This window comes from Lissotriton vulgaris, chromosome 4_1, assembly GCF_964263255.1.
Source record: "Lissotriton vulgaris chromosome 4_1, aLisVul1.2, whole genome shotgun sequence".
NCBI lineage: Eukaryota > Metazoa > Chordata > Amphibia > Caudata > Salamandridae > Lissotriton > Lissotriton vulgaris.
Genome location: NC_141691.1, coordinates 278,562,407 through 278,581,540, shown reverse-complemented (window position 1 = coordinate 278,581,540; position 19,134 = coordinate 278,562,407).

Here is a 19,134-nt window from a genome sequence, read left to right as displayed (position 1 = left end):
AGGGCCGGGGAAGTTATCCTACTGGTCTGCAAGGCCACTTAACAGGTGTAGAACACGAGGATGCGGTAGGTCGCGCTCACTGGGGGGGATGACGAAGTCACACTTACTTAATCCAAAAGGACCGTGGAGGTTTTCTCAATTGTGGTAAACCCAAGGTGGAGACCAACGGGGTGTGGAGTACCTGTATGGAGAAGGTTTTTTGACTAAATCATCAGGCGTCCCACTTGAATTTGAACGATTGCTGGGGGGTATTGTTTAAACTCCTGAGGGAAATGGTTTCCTCGTTTCGATCGGCGTCTCCGGAGCGCTGATCCATAGCGCATGCGCTAAACCCAAGGTGGAGACCAACGGGGTGTGGAGTACCTGTATGGAGAAGGTTTTTTGACTAAATCATCAGGCGTCCCACTTGAATTTGAACGATTGCTGGGGGGTATTGTTTAAACTCCTGAGGGAAATGGTTTCCTCGTTTCGATCGGCGTCTCCGGAGCGCTGATCCATAGCGCATGCGCTAAACCCAAGGTGGAGACCAACGGGGTGTGGAGTACCTGTATGGAGAAGGTTTTTTGACTAAATCATCAGGCGTCCCACTTGAATTTGAACGATTGCTGGGGGGTATTGTTTAAACTCCTGAGGGAAATGGTTTCCTCGTTTCGATCGGCGTCTCCGGAGCGCTGATCCATAGCGCATGCGCTAAACCCAAGGTGGAGACCAACGGGGTGTGGAGTACCTGTATGGAGAAGGTTTTTTGACTAAATCATCAGGCGTCCCACTTGAATTTGAACGATTGCTGGGGGGTATTGTTTAAACTCCTGAGGGAAATGGTTTCCTCGTTTCGATCGGCGTCTCCGGAGCGCTGATCCATAGCGCATGCGCTAAACCCAAGGTGGAGACCAACGGGGTGTGGAGTACCTGTATGGAGAAGGTTTTTTGACTAAATCATCAGGCGTCCCACTTGAATTTGAACGATTGCTGGGGGGTATTGTTTAAACTCCTGAGGGAAATGGTTTCCTCGTTTCGATCGGCGTCTCCGGAGCGCTGATCCATAGCGCATGCGCTAAACCCAAGGTGGAGACCAACGGGGTGTGGAGTACCTGTATGGAGAAGGTTTTTTGACTAAATCATCAGGCGTCCCACTTGAATTTGAACGATTGCTGGGGGGTATTGTTTAAACTCCTGAGGGAAATGGTTTCCTCGTTTCGATCGGCGTCTCCGGAGCGCTGATCCATAGCGCATGCGCTAAACCCAAGGTGGAGACCAACGGGGTGTGGAGTACCTGTATGGAGAAGGTTTTTTGACTAAATCATCAGGCGTCCCACTTGAATTTGAACGATTGCTGGGGGGTATTGTTTAAACTCCTGAGGGAAATGGTTTCCTCGTTTCGATCGGCGTCTCCGGAGCGCTGATCCATAGCGCATGCGCTAAACCCAAGGTGGAGACCAACGGGGTGTGGAGTACCTGTATGGAGAAGGTTTTTTGACTAAATCATCAGGCGTCCCACTTGAATTTGAACGATTGCTGGGGGGTATTGTTTAAACTCCTGAGGGAAATGGTTTCCTCGTTTCGATCGGCGTCTCCGGAGCGCTGATCCATAGCGCATGCGCTAAACCCAAGGTGGAGACCAACGGGGTGTGGAGTACCTGTATGGAGAAGGTTTTTTGACTAAATCATCAGGCGTCCCACTTAAATTTGAACGATTGCTGGGGGGTATTGTTTAAACTCCTGAGGGAAATGGTTTCCTCGTTTCGATCGGCGTCTCCGGAGCGCTGATCCATAGCGCATGCGCTAAACCCAAGGTGGAGACCAACGGGGTGTGGAGTACCTGTATGGAGAAGGTTTTTTGACTAAATCATCAGGCGTCCCACTTGAATTTGAACGATTGCTGGGGGGTATTGTTTAAACTCCTGAGGGAAATGGTTTCCTCGTTTCGATCGGCGTCTCCGGAGCGCTGATCCATAGCGCATGCGCTATGGATCAGCGCTCCGGAGACGCCGATCGAAACGAGGAAACCATTTCCCTCAGGAGTTTAAACAATACCCCCCAGCAATCGTTCAAATTCAAGTGGGACGCCTGATGATTTAGTCAAAAAACCTTCTCCATACAGGTACTCCACACCCCGTTGGTCTCCACCTTGGGTTTACCACAATTGAGAAAACCTCCACGGTCCTTTTGGATTAAGTAAGTGTGACTTCGTCATCCCCCCCAGTGAGCGCGACCTACCGCATCCTCGTGTTCTACACCTGTTAAGTGGCCTTGCAGACCAGTAGGATAACTTCCCCGGCCCTGATGAGAGTCCCCTCATTATATAGGACTCGAAACGCGTAGGCCCCGTGCAGAGTGCTGCTCTCTCTAAATTGAAAAATCCAAACAAGTGTGAATTTCGATACTCCGAACCTGTGTATATACAATGTGTGACATCATCAAAGTTGTTTATGATTAATCTTCAATTTTGTATATATGTACAGATATATGGTATATCACAGATGAATATTGTATGAGCAGCCTTTGTTTCTTTGTCTCTTCCTTTCTAATTTTTGTTTTGTTTATTTTCCTTTGTGATCATTCTTAAATTCCGTGTACATATGGATGCCTGATTTTGTATGTTTGTGATATGGATGACTAGATGAATGAGTGTTGTATAAATATTGGTGTAGTGTTGTATAAAATGTATTAATTTGTTTAAAAATTCTCTTTGAAATTTATTGAATAAATTGCTATTGACTAGCAACGTCGTAGGTTGGAATGCGTTTTTCTAACTTATGAGCAAAATTCTAGGTTGAATCAGCATCTCAGTTTTGGCATATCTCTTGGTTTATTATGCTTATTTAGATGCAGCACACATGTCCTTTTATATGATGAGTTCTTCTCCTGATCTGTGGAGTATATGCAGTCATAAACTTACCATTAACATGTAGATTGTAAATAGCAAAAAAATGCAAACTCACACAAAAGTGTAAGTTTATCTTTTTAAATGAGGCCCTGTATTTTTTAACTTAGTTTAATTCCAGCAGTTTCGTCTTCCACATTCTAACAAAGGATATGATCGCTCCTTATAATTACTGAGTGCGATACACTTTGAACCACTTGCAAATATTAGTCCTGAACAAGCAGCTACTTGATCAGGTGTCGCAATTTAACATATCACTTCCTATCAGGTTCTTAGACCTCTTGAGAGTATCCTAAACTCCTCCTCGTCGATCTCGGACACAACCCCACCTGCAGCGCTCTCTAAAATGCACTCATATCTGTTTGTTGTGATATGTTTTTGACGTGTTGAAAGTTGGTAAACTGAAGTGCCACTTATTGCGGCAGAATGCAATATCGAGAACTGTGCTAAAGGTGACCCGAGCCTTAATTTTGCCAGTATTAATGTCAGGATAAGAATGCAGAAAGATATTGTACGCAGGGAATACAAATTGGCAACTTTCTCCTGGACAAATGAATCTAGTGTTCAATAATAACTACCAAAGTACCGCATAATAATTAGGATTTCATTAAAACTGAGTTGATAAGATTCATGTACATTTCAACCCCAGACACATTTTGTAACTGCTGATGAATATATATTCACAATACTAGAGACGAATTGAGAAGGAGATTAATATTCACTGAGCCATGAACAAAGATTAACTAACCACAGAAATGCCTATTAAAACAAAACTTGATGCAGAAATAGACATTCTCATATAAAACCCAGGATTAGAATCGGCATCATTTGACAGTAGTTAATAGGTCGTCATCATAATAAAGCAACAGGGTGTAGAGGAATAGATGGGACAAAATGATACCATAAGCCTTTCCTGGAATAGATTTCACACGTGCATCTTTAGAGTGGTGCCAGAATGGCTCTTGCTTGCTCTTACAAGTGCAGTTATCATTACAAGATATTTATCATCAGAGACTTAATTCAGCTTGAGTTGTTCAGATGTCAGCAATTAGAGTGCTGGTGTGATCTTTCTTTGTTAAAACGCTAACTTCTCATTAGAACGTTTGCAGTGGACATTAAAGATATATTTACGATATAAGGAATGAATTGAATAAAAGAATTACAAGAAACAAAACTGTGCGCATAGTGTTATGTGAATGAGATATGCATATCGAATAAATCCTCGCATTTTTATATACCATTCCTGGTGCTACTGCTACCTCCTCATGACTATATTGTGCGGGTGATTTTGGGGGGCAAACACCGGGCTATGTGGATTTTCGTTCACTAAGCATCAAAGTCCTCAAGCTAAGACCGATTTCTGTGGACAAAGCTTGTAGTATGTGATAATTAGTGCATCCAATAAATTCTGAACATCCTGCTGTCGTTTATATTTGGGTGAGATAAACTACTGTGTTTGAAACCAATGCACGTAAGTAGGAGTTACATAACTGCACTGGTATTTATTGCATCCAAATATAGCAATACTTTCAGGGCCATTATTTATTGGGTGCAAAAAATAATGACAATTACATGTTGCGCCTTCAAAACGGGGCATAGGGATGAAGAAACTGCACCAAAATCCGCAAATGCCGGTAAATATGAGAACTGTTTCAAATGTTTTTTTTCGGCTAGATTTTCATGATTTTTTTTATTTATCAAACAAAAAATTGTGTTGTATTTTTCCAACATACTCATAATTCTGACACCAACGAATCAATGATTTGCACAAGCGTCAGAATTTTGCGAGCACTCATAAGTAAATGTTAGCCAAGGTTAGTTACTAAGGAATAATATTTTGAATGAATACTCCGAGAGAAGGGGGGATGAGAAGAGAACCTATTTTGGATTGTTGTCTTCATTAGAATGTTTTTACTTTCTATTAGCATTTTTCACTCTCCCTCACTGCTTGAATTTACTGGTGGCAGCGGGCAATAAAAACTGACCCTTAATTCTGCCCAGCTATCTCAGAAGGGCGAAATGACAGGCCAGCCTCTGCTGGCCATTACTCCATAGGGCTGTCGGAGGGGATTAATGACAACAGAGACAGAGTAGTCTTTGCCATAATGAACCCAAAGGCCCACCCTCAAATAAACTCGGTGGATGGATCGCATTCTTGGCGGTAAAAATACTCTGTCGCCATAGCAAGTACCCGTTGTCTCACTTTAGTCTCTCATGGTAGCAAAGCAGAGCAGCCCAAGGCCTACTCAGTGGCAGTGGTGTGGCTAGTACCTCCAGCTTCTCACTGGTGCAAACAACACTGAATAAAGTATTGGGCACTCACTACTTAATATTAAGCAGTAAATTACATATGTACAACCAGGCAGATGGAAATAATGGTGATGACACCCTCAGAAAAGCTCACAGCCACAGCAAGCCCTGAAACTATATTTACAATCCTCCATCTATACCAGATGCCATATCACAATGTAAGAAGAGGAACTACTGGCTTTGTTAGGGCATCACCCCATTTCTAAAAGCAGAAAAATGTCAAAAATGTCATAATCCCCCGTGTTATTCCCTTTTCTTTCTTTTCTTTTCTTTTTTTTATTGTGCCTGTGTATTTCTTTTATTGTGTCTTTATCTACTGATGCATTTTTGATGCAGTTTTCCCCTTCATGCCTCCCACCGCTGCTGCCCCTGCAGCCCCTCCTGCTCTGGCCTACCAGCTGTTTCCGCTCTTCGCCTACCCCTACTTAATGGTGGCCGCTGTGCGGATGCTCTGCTGGTGCCGAAGGCAAGCCCGTCTGGGCTCATCTGAAACTCACCCACGACCAGCGAAAGGAACCCTGGTCTTCCGGCGTTCTAGTGCTACAACTCAGCAACACTCCACAAACTTAACCCCATAAGAAACAACAACTACCAGCTGTCAACACCAAACACCACTAAGGCCAGTTTTCCAGTCAACACTGCTGCCACACTTTCACCCACTTCCGGATGTCCACCGCCACTGCCAACACAGCAGAAGCCAGTGCACCCAAACCCCTAAACTGCATCCTCCTCAAGGTTTGCTCCTTGCACATGCACGCAGTAGAAATTTGAGGCCTCCTCAGCACCATCTCACCCGATGTCACCTTCCTCACAGAAACCTGGACCAATGCCAGCTCTGCACCCGATATCGCTACCGCCATCCCTGACAGACACAGAATACAAGAGGAAGGACCGCCCCAACCACCCTGGTGGCGGACTTGTCATCATCACAAAAACTCCCTCTGACTCACCACATCCAGCACGAATGACTCCACGTCTGCATGAAACAACAACATTTCCAGATGAACACCAGAACAACCCTACCTGGCACCCTCGCCTACATACCTCCCGGACCACATGCCACTTTTACCACACACCATCGCAGACCTCATCACACCATCACATCCAAGGACTACGGATTCCTCGGATACCTGAGCTTCCACCTTGACAGCCCCAGCGACCCCAACTCCACCGCCGCTCCAGACAATCTCATTAACATCGGACTGAGACAGCTTGTCACTACCCCCACCCACAAGGCAAGTCATACCCAACACCCAATCTTCGCTAGAGGACACAACATTTGCTTCCGCCACACCATACAACCTATCATGAATGACAACTACTACATCCACTTCTCCTACTCGCACAGTGCTCACAGGTACCACACCTAGCACTCTGCACAGGAAAACCTGCAAGATCACTGAGGAGCACCTTACCTCTGCCCTCAACCGCGCCCATCCCCCATCACACCGGACACCAACACCGACTGCGCAAAACACTCTTACCCCTCTCCGAAACTCCAACAGACAACACACCACGAAAGGCACCTGGTTCACCACCAAATGCCCTTCACACCAGAATAAACAAATCTCCACTCCTTAAACTCCAAGCAATCCAGAACACTACAGGTAGACTTGTACTTGTCATCCCACAACAACACCACATCACCCAACATCTTTGAGAATTCCACTGGCACCCTTTCAAAAAGAGAGTGACCTTCAAGCTCCCCACTCACACCTACAAATCTCTCCACAACATCGGACCCTAATACCTTAATGAAAGAATCTTCTTCTACGCACCCTAGAAAAGCCTCCTTTCCACCGGTCTCACCATAGAAAAAATCCCACGCATCCGCAGTTTCGGGCGGCGATCCGTCTTGTACATCACAGCCAAGATCTGGAACAAACTCCCACTCAGCATCAGACACACCTCCACACTGCAAGCTTTCAGGAAGAGCCTCGAGACCTGGATTTCCAGATGAGACAAAACTGTGTGAAACCCCCTCAACTCCCAGCACATTGAACCCTCTTGGTTGATTAGTGCGCTTCACAAATCCCTTATTGATTGATTTGATTGATTGATTGTTTGATAATCCACCATTGCAACACTATTAAAATCAATAGAGATAATACCAAATATTCGGTACATTCAAAGCATAAAATATGCAAACTGTTCATCCCCCAATGGGACTTATGTGACACTCAATTGTCTAGAGCCGTTTTACCACATTTTCTTTATACTTACAGCTTTGTGCCATGCTTCCTATCAATTATTCTTACAGTGCACTTTACATTGAATTATAGGCCAGATGTCCCTGCTTTTTAATGGGGCACCTGCCATGTGGCAAGGTGGTTGCTGTGCAGCAAGCTCACTCCGACTCTACCTGGCCAGCTCCCTGCCAAGCTGACACTATTATGGTGCTGGCATGTTAACCAGCAGCAGCATCTTCCCCTCTAAACGTGGTGTACTGGCAGGTGCTATCTGTGTTGCACCTACTGCCCTTCCATACACTGAACAGGGGTGGGTGGAGACAACACACCAAATTGCACCGAGGGCTCTGGGCTCCCAGGGAGCTTGAGTGAAACATCACACAGGTGCTCATCCAGGTTCCTTTGTCTTCTGTTCTGCTGGGATGGGTTTCCCAGGAAGTGAAGCTGCACTGGGCCATGTGGAATGGGGGCTATAGGGTCAAGAGATGTTCAGGGAGGGAGCCCTATGCACACCTGTTTCCCATTATAATCTATAAAAAAGAGTTTGGACTGAGCCCTGACGGCTTGGATCAGGGAGATATTTTAATTTTCTAGCAGAGTTCTATTCACTTGTTTCCCATTGGGTCCCTCTGGGGAACCAAGCTTTCCAGCCTTGCTTCTCCAGTCTTATAGGGCCACTTTTAGCGATGGTTATTTGAAAAGGTCCATGAAAAGATTTTCCTAGAGAGCCCCATTCCAGCCCCAAACTTACACAGCGCCTCATCCCTTCGCTCCAAACTGTCAAAAGAGAGCCACTGCTGTGTTTACACCAGAGGGCTAGCCTTCCTTCTTTGTTTCTGGAGGCATGGACATGCCAAGGGCAGGTGTAACATGAGGGGTTAATTAACACATGCATATTTCCTTCTCACCCCTTCCTTTCCAAGGACCTTGCCAAGCACTGTCAGTGGTTCTTTTGTGGGAGAATGTTTTGTATCGTCCTAATGGCCAGCAGAGTAATTAACTTGGCCAAGTAAGGGGGACATAATTCTGAAATCTGATTATAGCTGAGCTTTGAAAATATGATATTTCTTCAAATGCCATAGGGAATACAGTTATCATAAATTTGACAGTGATTCTGTACTCGGTGTACATGTTTACTCTAGAGGTGATGTCTGACTAGTCCTAATTATAGTGAACTATGGAGGAGCAGTTTTGCAGATAGGGTATATTACAGTGAGCACACACACAACAGCCCTACACTATCAATGCCTCTCACATACTATCACCACTATCAGTTCAGCACCATTCCCTGAGGAGTCCCTTCTGTGGCAGGTTATCTGTGGCTATCTATCTGGCTGAATTACATCCTCAGTCCATGTGGGCGGGCTCTCCAGCATGCTGATGTGCTAAAGTACATCTAGATGATACATATCTACTCTAGCTGTGAAGCTGTGGCCCTATCTTAAAATGTCTCTCAGTCCAAATCCACAGAATTTACCATACATGAGAATTTGTTGATGAGACTAACTAGAAGGAAAAGTCAAAAACTGGATAGTCAATAAGTAAAACATCCAGGTGGATCAAATCGGTATCACTGATCCCAAGGATTGGATTCTGGAAGCTTATTTTAGAGATGTGTTCATCAAAAAGAGGGCAGACACATTGCCATTGCTCAGAGGACATGATTGTGTCATAGACTTCATCCTTGAGGCCAAAATCCCCTTTAGAGCATTAGATTTGTTAAAACAAAGCAGTATTATTAAGATCTCAAAACATGTGTGGACTATAAATAATTAAATGCGGTCACTGTAAAAAATAGATATTGTCCTTGATTTCAGGCCTTTAGAATCAAATTCACCCTGGCACATTATTTACCAATCTCAATTTGAAACATGCCTATTACATTATCCATATTAAAGCAGAGGATGGATTGAGATCTGTTTTTAACGGATAGTACTGATATGTTGAATATCTGGTGATTTAATTTGGATTATGCCATTCACCTGACACTTTTCAGCATTTGGTCAACTATATCTTCCCTGACATTTTACACTTTTGTGTCATCATATATTTAGATGACAAGATACTTTAGAATGGAAGGTGCACCAGAAATGTGGTCAGGATAACAAATATAGTTCATCAATGTTCCCTATTCAAACTTGAGTTAAAATCAACACTTAGCCAATGCTTTTCATTCCTTGTGCATTAGGAACTTCATCAGGGCTTGAATAATATTGTAGAGTATTCACAAGCTGTCCTTATGGTATGTAGTAGTATTCACCTCACATTGAGGGCAAAGCAAATCAGATCCTAGCTTGAAATCATGCAAGCAAAATGTTCCAGGTTATGGCGTGGTCGCCAGCAGCAGCAAAAAAAGTGGATATTTAGATGACCTTTTCATCTTTTCAAAGACTACAGAGGAATAGCAGAATAATGTGAAAGAAGTATTAGACAGAATATGAGTACACTACTTATACACAAAATTGACAAAATATATTTTCAAAACAGAGTACGTGGGATTTCTGGGCCCTGTTTTGTCTGATGAAGGAATAAGCATGGATCCTCAAAAAGGTCTAAGCTGCTGTAGAGTCGAAACATTTTGCAATGTAAAGGAAGTACACAGGTTAAGCAACCTGTTATTAGTATTGGCGGAGATCGTGGATTTCTGCTACTTGGAAGTGCCCAAAAAACTCTGCTGTGCTCCGTGGAGTTCCACCAGTGGGAGAGTGTGGTAGGTCGCACTGCTCACGCTGATTTTTCGCGCTGGGATGTTGCCTTGTGCTGTAAAATCAGCGAGAATGGCACTATGCGCAGTGAAAGAGGGTGCTGCTGTTCTACTTCTTCAACAAGAGCAGGAGGTTTCTCAATGTGAGCAGTGGCAACCTGCCGCGACCACCAGTGCTGGGAAATCTTGCCTGGAGGTGGTCTAGCGTATGATGTTGCTGAGTCGCATGAAAGGGAAAACTCCACTCTGCCCATGTGATTAGTTTTTTTCCGAATTCTCCACTTTGCACGGAATGGGCAAAACTCTGCAAACTCTGCTGACAGAGGGAACTCATTGCCCACACTTCCCTTTTATAGACATTTTATTGAGATATTTTTCATGATGGATGCAACTATTGTACAACTGACTAGAAAAAGTACATAATTTCATTAGGGACCAGAAAAAGGGAAGGCCTTCACCCAGGTTAAAGTTGCTTTTATGACAGTCCCTATTCACAGGCATGCTGATCAGGATATGGCATTTATTGCTGAGAAATATATACCTCTTGCTTTGTTTCAGGAGCTAACCTTTCACGAAGATATACTGTAAAAGAAGCAGTCCATCCTTTGGCTTTCTTTTCCAGAATAACAATGTTCAGATCAATAAATACAATAGCAATTCGCACCCTGATGTTTGCTCACATAGCAGCGACAGTTCCAATAAATGCAGTATTGATGTACGTTGTAATCTATGCACCCACAAAGATTTTGTTACCAATGTACATTGTAACCTATGCATGCACAGTGATGTCAATACCAGTAAATCCAATGTCGACGTACACCGTAACTTATGCAAGCATAATGACGTCAATCTCACTCATTGCAATGTGGATGTATGATGTAACAACGATATGTATAATAATGAGGAAATTAATACATTTGATATCAATGACCACCATGTTACACATGCTCGCACTCACAAACTTGTATCATTGCTGTTAGATTCATCAGAGATTACCTCCTCATCAACTCCAAGTCAGAGACACATGATCAGGCTGGCCCTGCTACCCAAGCCTACCAATTGAAAGGTCCACCCCAGTGGAATTAATGTAGCCCAAAGACAAAGGCTCACCCAGGAAAAACCCTGGCCGATCCTTCAGATAGGCAATTATAAATAGGACCGAGGAGACTACCCCCAAAAAAACATGTTTGCCAAAGGCATGTGTTCCCAAATCCCACAAAGTTAGATGCCACTTGTAGATAGGAACACTCAGCCAATCTGGTCAGGGCATGTACACTGCACAGGGTGACCACGCGCTCAACATACTGGACATCTGGACACGTACTCACTGGTCCACAGTAGCTCTCCCCGAGGTTGAGAGCCACCTGTGTCCCCCTTACCAGATGGTTGCATTGGTTATCTATGACTAGTATGCTTTTCAATGAATGTCAAAGTGTTTTATTGAATGCACAAAATTTATAAATGAACAACCAAAATATCTGTACTTTGAGACTGTCTTCAGACGTGCCTCTGTTGATACTCTACCGGCCGCTGTCTTTAATGAACCAACTTGTTCCTGTTTTGCCAAACGCCTCTTGCCTTTCATTTATTTAGGGTAAATTCATAGTCAAGCAACATTAACATCAATGAAACAGAATTGGAAAAATCAGATTTTTGCCAAGAAAATTGACTTGTTTTGGCAAAACAGGTAGCTATGGTATTTGGCCCTCGATTTAGCAGCCACTCTTTGTCATATTTAAAATAATCTCTTTGTTGAAAACATTTGGGTTTAACCCCTTAAGTGCTGCTGACGGCCAACGGTCGTCAGCAGCGCTACCTCCCCAGTGCTGCGCACGACCATTGGACGTCCATTCAGCACTGGTTCCAATGGACAGCGCAGCACTGGGGAGGGATGTTTACACGCAGCTAAGGTGTTAATTACGTGGCTCTTAGATATGTGCTGTTTAAACAAGCCTGCACATTATAGCTTCTGCTCTTAGTTTAATGTTGTCCTCAGTATATAGTTTCTGGCTCCATTAAAAGATGGCCCTGCCATTTGGATCATGGACCTCTTTTACTATTCTGGCATGTATGTCTGTCTTTCATTTAAAGAATCAATAGGGTATTTATAGTGAGCACAAGGTGGCACACTGGATGTATGCCAAGAAACCATGGGGCATATTTATAGGGATTTGGTGCAGGGCAGCACAGCAGATCACCATGCTGTGCTGTCCTATATCAAAGTGAAAAGGCAGGAATGTGCTGTATCTATCTATGCATTCCTGTCCTTTTCCCCTGTGCTGGTACTGTTTTGGCTGCCTAGCGGAAAAACAGGCTCCATTGCACCATGATGCACTTGGGCCTGCGTTGCATGCAGGATTGTATTTGTGCAGGAAGGCGCACCATCCTGCACAAAAACAATCCTAGGAGGCTTTTCCCTCTTTCAATGTGTGGTGCAGAAAGCAGCACACATAGAAAGAGAAAAAACGTTATTTATCCTTTTTGTGACTCCCCAAGAGAGGCGTAAGGTTTTGGCACGTCCCCAGAGTTAAATGGTCTTGTAAATCTAGGGAGGCATCAAAATCCATGGGTGTTGGTTGTAAGCACCAACAGCAATGCCCATGTAATGACTCCCTAGCAAAGAGAAAGCAAAATACAATGATTTGTGCTTACTCCTAATCTCTGGAGCCATTTACATAAAGGCAAAATGGCCTTGCATGCCCTAATAATTATGATGTAGTGGTTTTTGTCACTATTGCATCACAAAAGTGATGTAAATGTATATGCCCACCTTGTACGTGGGACGCAAGGTTATGGACGGCACATTAATGAGTGGTTGACTTATGAGCTATTCCACTGTGCGGGTCTAATAGAACCCACTATTCTAGGGGCATTATTGACCAGTTAGTGTACCATGTTAGACAATTTAAGGTTCTTTATTTGGGAGCAATAAACTACATATCCATGCACTTGATCTGTTAGACAACAAGATTTATAACAATGTTTCATATTTATAGGTCTTGAGGCACAGGTGCTTTAGTGTGCCATGCATTATTGAACTTATTAACCTAGTTGAGGCTCTAAGATGGAAGAAGTATGACTCTGTTTTTTGCATTATAACTTTGCATACAGAGAGGCTCATGTACAGAGTACTAAATGAAGTCAGGCTTATTTATTGGGGAGCGGTGTACTACATATCTATGATATTCATGTTAGGCAATAATAAATTATTATAACAATTTGCTGCATTAATACATATTCAGAAAAGGGACACTTTAAGTGTGAATCACATTTTCGAATGTATCTACCCACTTGGGACACTGAGAAAAAAGAAGTGAGACATGTCTTAGTATGGGCGGATTTTGCGGATCCACGATCCGCGGATTTTGCGGATTTGCGGATCGTGGATCCGCAAAATTTGCGGATTTTGCGGATTTGCTTGAGTTAACATTGTACAGATCTCCACTGCCCAGGCAATGGTAATCCACAGACAGACGCCAACACAATAGACTATGCTAGACCTGGCCAAGAGATACGACCTGGCACAGAGGTCAGCCCCTTATACCTACCGTGTACCCACTCTTGCTGCCTACTGAGCAAAGCTCAGCTTTAGGCACACCTAAAGACCATAGACCTACTCAAATCCCATCTCATTCCTGAGATAACTTCACCCGTAAAAGGCAACAACTGGTCACATCGCCTGGAGGCGCACCATGAATCAGGCTAGAACTATTACCGTACACCAACGCCCACCGCTCTCACGCAGTCCTAACTTACGAAATGGGCAAGCCTAGAGCAGAGGCGATGGCCCAAGGAGCTACCTCAGATGCTACCAACAACCACCGCACTGGCACTTCCAAACACAATTCCACAACAGCGGACAATTCCCTCTCTGCCAAATTGAACAAGGTTCTGGCAGCAATAGAATAATCCAGGCTTTCGATGGAACAACAACTGGGCACCCTGATGACGGACATTAGTCTCCTCCGTGATGACCACTAAAATTATCTGACAAGGTCTCCGAAAGTAAAAAAGCTGTCACTTACATCCAACCCATGGTGCAGTCTCACCAAGATTCGATACAGACACCGATAGGCCGCATGTCCACCATGGAAGAACGTATGGACGTCTTAGAAGGGCGTTCAAGAATCTGGAATATACGCATTCTTGATTTATCTGAAGGAATTGAAGGGACGGACATAGTGGAATACATGGAGACATGGACCAAGTTATTCACTCCCAGCACAGAAAGGACAGTGTTCTTCTCCATCGAACGGGCCCACAGTGTCCCAGCATGCCGCCCTCAGCCAGATCCCCGCTACTCCTAATGCTGGCAAAAATTGCTACACTTCAGAGATCAGGATGTGGTGTTACGGGCGGCCCCTCAGACTGGATCACTTCGGGTAGAGAACAAAACCATCATGCTCTTCCCCGACTATTCCAGAGCGGTCCAGCATCAAAGGTCATCATTCATGGACGTGAAACAGTGGAAAAGATACAATGCTCCCTGCTGTTCCCCGCCCGTCTTAAAGTCATACATGATGGAACCACCCACTTCTTCACGGCCCCGGAGGAGGCGCATGACTGGGTGGACCAGAACTGTACCACAGTCCGTCATGCAGATCGCACCCAGGACCAACGCACTAGAGCAGTGTTTCCCAAAACTGTAGTCCGCGGACCCCCTGGGGTCCCTGACACATTCCCAGGGGGTCCGCAGACAGCAGTTTCAAAAGCAGTGGAAAGTATCTTCTTTAATTAGCAGTTTTCAAAGACTAATAAAAGTGTCAAGATAATGCCTGTGATTTATGTCCCTGCTGGAGAGAGATGAGTTTTGTCCAGTGGCAGCTTTGACTTATCTAATGTAGCACAGAGGGTTAATATGCCTGCTGCAAAGAACGTGTACCATGCATTTTAAAAAACAGTATTTTATATGCATAGGTCAGTGGGTTACTGCTTTTGTCAGAGAGATTCTTTTTTTACAGTGCAGTTCATAAGTGACAATCGTAATCTAGCACAGTGACCTATAAACTGTCATCAAACAGCTGCTTGCAAACTCAAGGTACAAGTTAGTGACTTATGTTTTTACCCAGTCTTTCATCTGATGCTGCTGAAATGGTTTATTTGGGTGGAAATACATTTTTATTGTTAAAGTCCATGCTAACCAATGTGTTATGTTCTGAATCCTGAGTTTTTGTTTCTCCAGACCAAGCACTCTTTAAAAATGGCTACCAGTATGAATGACATGTTAATTCTACACCTTGTAGTCCCCTTTGCCTTATGTAACATTTTCTATACACAGATTTACACCCATGATTCACGGTCTCTAAATGTGTGTGTGTGATGTAAAGTGCTCTGACATCCTACAATGGTATGAGAGATGCTATAAAAAAATAAATACACGTGACAGAGGGGCTATGGAGAGATGAAAAGCACTGTTGGAGGGTGATAGTGGGGGAAACATTGAAGAACCCCAAGAAAGATTGTTGTATTCCTGTGCATAGACAGGTCTTCATTTACTATTCTTTAAAAGCTAATACAATTCAATATATAATGATAAATGTGTTGTAGACTGCACCATTGTTTTCTAAATTTTTTGGGGGAGAGCCTCCCAAAGCCCCCTTTGTAGTGGTCAGGCTCACTCACTGCAGTTGTTGTGCACGGTATGGGGACTGGTCTGAAATCATTTGCCAGGGGTGCTTTGGGTTTCCAGTCTGGCCCAGACAGGAGCCTCGTACTGCAAAATAAAACCAACCATTGAAAAGTTAGTCTTGGAGATGCAGAACCAACTTTCCCATTAACTTTTTTAGTTTTCTTGCAAATTCTTTCAATATAAAATACAACAGACGTGGCGGAGGTTGTCGTTAGCCTCCTTGGCTAAACAACACACTCAGGGACTTCAGAAACGCAGGGCTGCACCATATTTACAAGAATATGGTACAGCCCTGCGTTTCCCCTGCGCTGGCACTACACTTAACATGGGAAGATTGTTTATATACAGGAAGGTCCCCCTCCTGCACATAAATAATCTTCAAATGTGTGCTGCATAATGCAGCACACATAAAAGTTACAAAATGTAATTTTTTTTAAAGATTGTTAATGTGCAGGAAGGGTCACCTTTCTGAACATAAACAATCCAAGGCGTTTTGCAAAAACGAGGAGAAATGTAGCATTTCTCCTGTTTCGCCAAGTTAAGACCGGGTTTTCCCTGATCTTTTTGGCGCTGCCTCCCATTTACGCTGCCCTTGGAAATAGGGGGCAGCTACAAAATCAATGGGTGTTGCGGGGGACAAGCCCACTGCAACACCCACTGTCCACCCCTTTCACGCTAAGCATTGGGAGAAAGGGGGTCTTATTTACAAGGCAGCGTTAAACCACATTAAGTGGCTTAACGGCGCCTTGTAAATAAGGCGAAGCCCCTATCGCCACTGGAACGTCTCAAAAAGTGATGTTCCCATGGTGATAGGGGCTTGTAAATATGCTCCGAAAATCATTAGTAATTCTAGTATTTGTTTTGTGTGCACGCGAAGTGCACTTGGCACTACGCGAACTCCACGTAGCACTACGCGAGCTGTGTAGTAGAATGTTCGCACTGTGCAAGATGCGTTTTCAATGATTGCACAGTGCGGACAAGCATCCGGCACTGTGCAATCATTGAAAACGGCATCTTGCACAGTGCGAGCTGTAGTTTTCTGCTGCTCGAGTAGATTATTACTTGAGCTGCAGCTTTCCCAACGCGAACTGGTAGTTTCTCATTGAGAGCGGTTGCGAGCAAGCGCAACCACTCACAATGAGAAACCTTACCTCCCCGCGTTGAGAATCTCGCCGGGATGTAATTTTGCTTGCTCGCGGTCGCAAACATGACGTTCAGGACCGCGAACAAGCAAAAAATTAGCGCTGCACTACGCTATGCTGCACTACGCGTGTTCGCACTGTGCTATGTGCAGCTCGCATAGTGCGAAGTTGCCCAACATTCGCAAACTCTGCGAGCGTAGCGTAGTGCTTCGCCCAGGCCTAGTTTTAATGTTTGAAATTGAAATCCTACAAATTGCTTCGGGTGCCCTACTTCCAGTGGTGACTCAATGGGGGTCCTCAGGAGTTAAAAGTTTGGGAACCACTGCACTAGAGAATTGGGCCCCAGAAGACAGCGCTCATGACGCAGCAACCGATAGGGTACCTCTAAATCACTCCCTCACACCCTGGGGTTCCCAGACCTGGAACAAATAGTTCAGGAATGATGTAAAGCCCTAAAGGCGGTGGAGAGCCTCTGCCCACCTCCCCTGCAATGGACATCGAAAGGGCTCCCCACCAATTCTCATCACAGGAGGAAGGAGACAGAGAAATGACACAATCTGGAGTGGACTCAGTGGCCTTGCCTTTGGTCACCCCGTGAACAGCTGATGTTTTGATATGAATGGATTTATGTGATACAATGAAGGCATAGAGTGGGAGGTGATGCATTCGGTGCACCGGCGCAAGCAGTCCTTCCGCATATACGCCCTCATTCCGCCTTCGGCTTGATCAGCCCTTTATACACTTTAGTAGACCAGCAGCGAGCCATACATTGCGGGCATAACCCACAGGTCAAGGCACCTCGCAGGCATTGGCCGCCACCCCCACAGCATGTTAATGCTCTCATGCCAACCGAGAGCTAGATTTGGACGTATCGCCTTTGACGATAGGTCCTCAGCATTGGGGCTGGTTTTTGCTGTGCCCCAGTTTCTCCTCCCATACTGCACTATGTCCCCACCAATATGCTGATGAACAGCAGCACAGACACCTGATTAGGGCAAACGTGGAGGGCATGGAATAGAGTCCGAGATTTCCGAGAGTGCCTGAGTACCCCCTTAATCCTATATACCGTACACATACATCAATGGCACACACCGGCACCATTACCATCCTTACATTGACCGTGCGTGGCATGCATACAGCACGAAAAAGGAACTCAGTATGAGCTTACATCAAACTCCCAAATGCACAAAATGCACTCTTACTAGAGACGCACCTCACATCAGGAGAAGTGGTAAAGCTGCGTAAGCGATGGAGGGGAATCATAAGCGCCACTACATATTCGGCTTTGCTCAAGGCACCCTTATATGGGTACGTCCCGGCGACTCGTTCCAGGAACAGTCCCACACAATTGACCCAGACGGCCGATACGTTCTCTTGCAGGGATGACTGGTCAGCCAGGCAGTGCTATTGGGGAGCATATATGGGCCCAACGTAGACCAAAGCGAGTTCTAGGACACACTCCCCACCCCCTTAAGCACATACACTCAAACCCCCTGGATTCTAGAAGGGGACTACAACTACATACAAAAGATATCACTAGATAGATCCACTCCCCCTCACCCGGCATCCCCAATTGCAGCACAAGCAAAACGATTCACAACATGGACGCAGCACTGGTCCCCCGCATAAGCCTGGCGGACTTGGAACCCCGCCGCCAGACTTAACTCATTCCACTCAGTACCCCACAACCTCAGTGCGTGCTTGGACTGTTTCCTTTGCTGCCCTGCTATCCTGCCTATGATTTCAGACACGGACTACCTAGGCAGAACGATATCGGACCACGACACTCACACCCTCATGATCTGCTGGCGCCCACCATACCCCCCAGTTCCTATATGGCGACTCCCCCGGGAATGTCTTGACAACACGGAGTTCAAACAATCTCAGGCTGAACACATACACCATTACTTCCAAGAGAGCACTGACACAGCCTCCACATGTGCAAAAAAAGTGGGGCGCTTTTAAAGTCATAATATGGGGCACGTGTATTCGTCGCATCACAGGAGTCCACCAGGTGTTGGAGCGATAAATCAAAAATGCAGAACAAACACTGGCCACCACAAAAGAGACAGACCCAGAAAAATCTAAGCCGGCTCAACTTGCTGATGTCAAAACAGCATATGAGAAGGTGTTAGCAAGCCTGTGCCAGTATAACTTTGCGGCACATGTGGCCCCTGCTCACAAAGAGGGTGACAGGGTGGGCACATTAATGGCGAGGCTCATCAAGCAGGATTCAAAATCCCCACCGATCACGGCCATCTACAGTGCCCGAGATC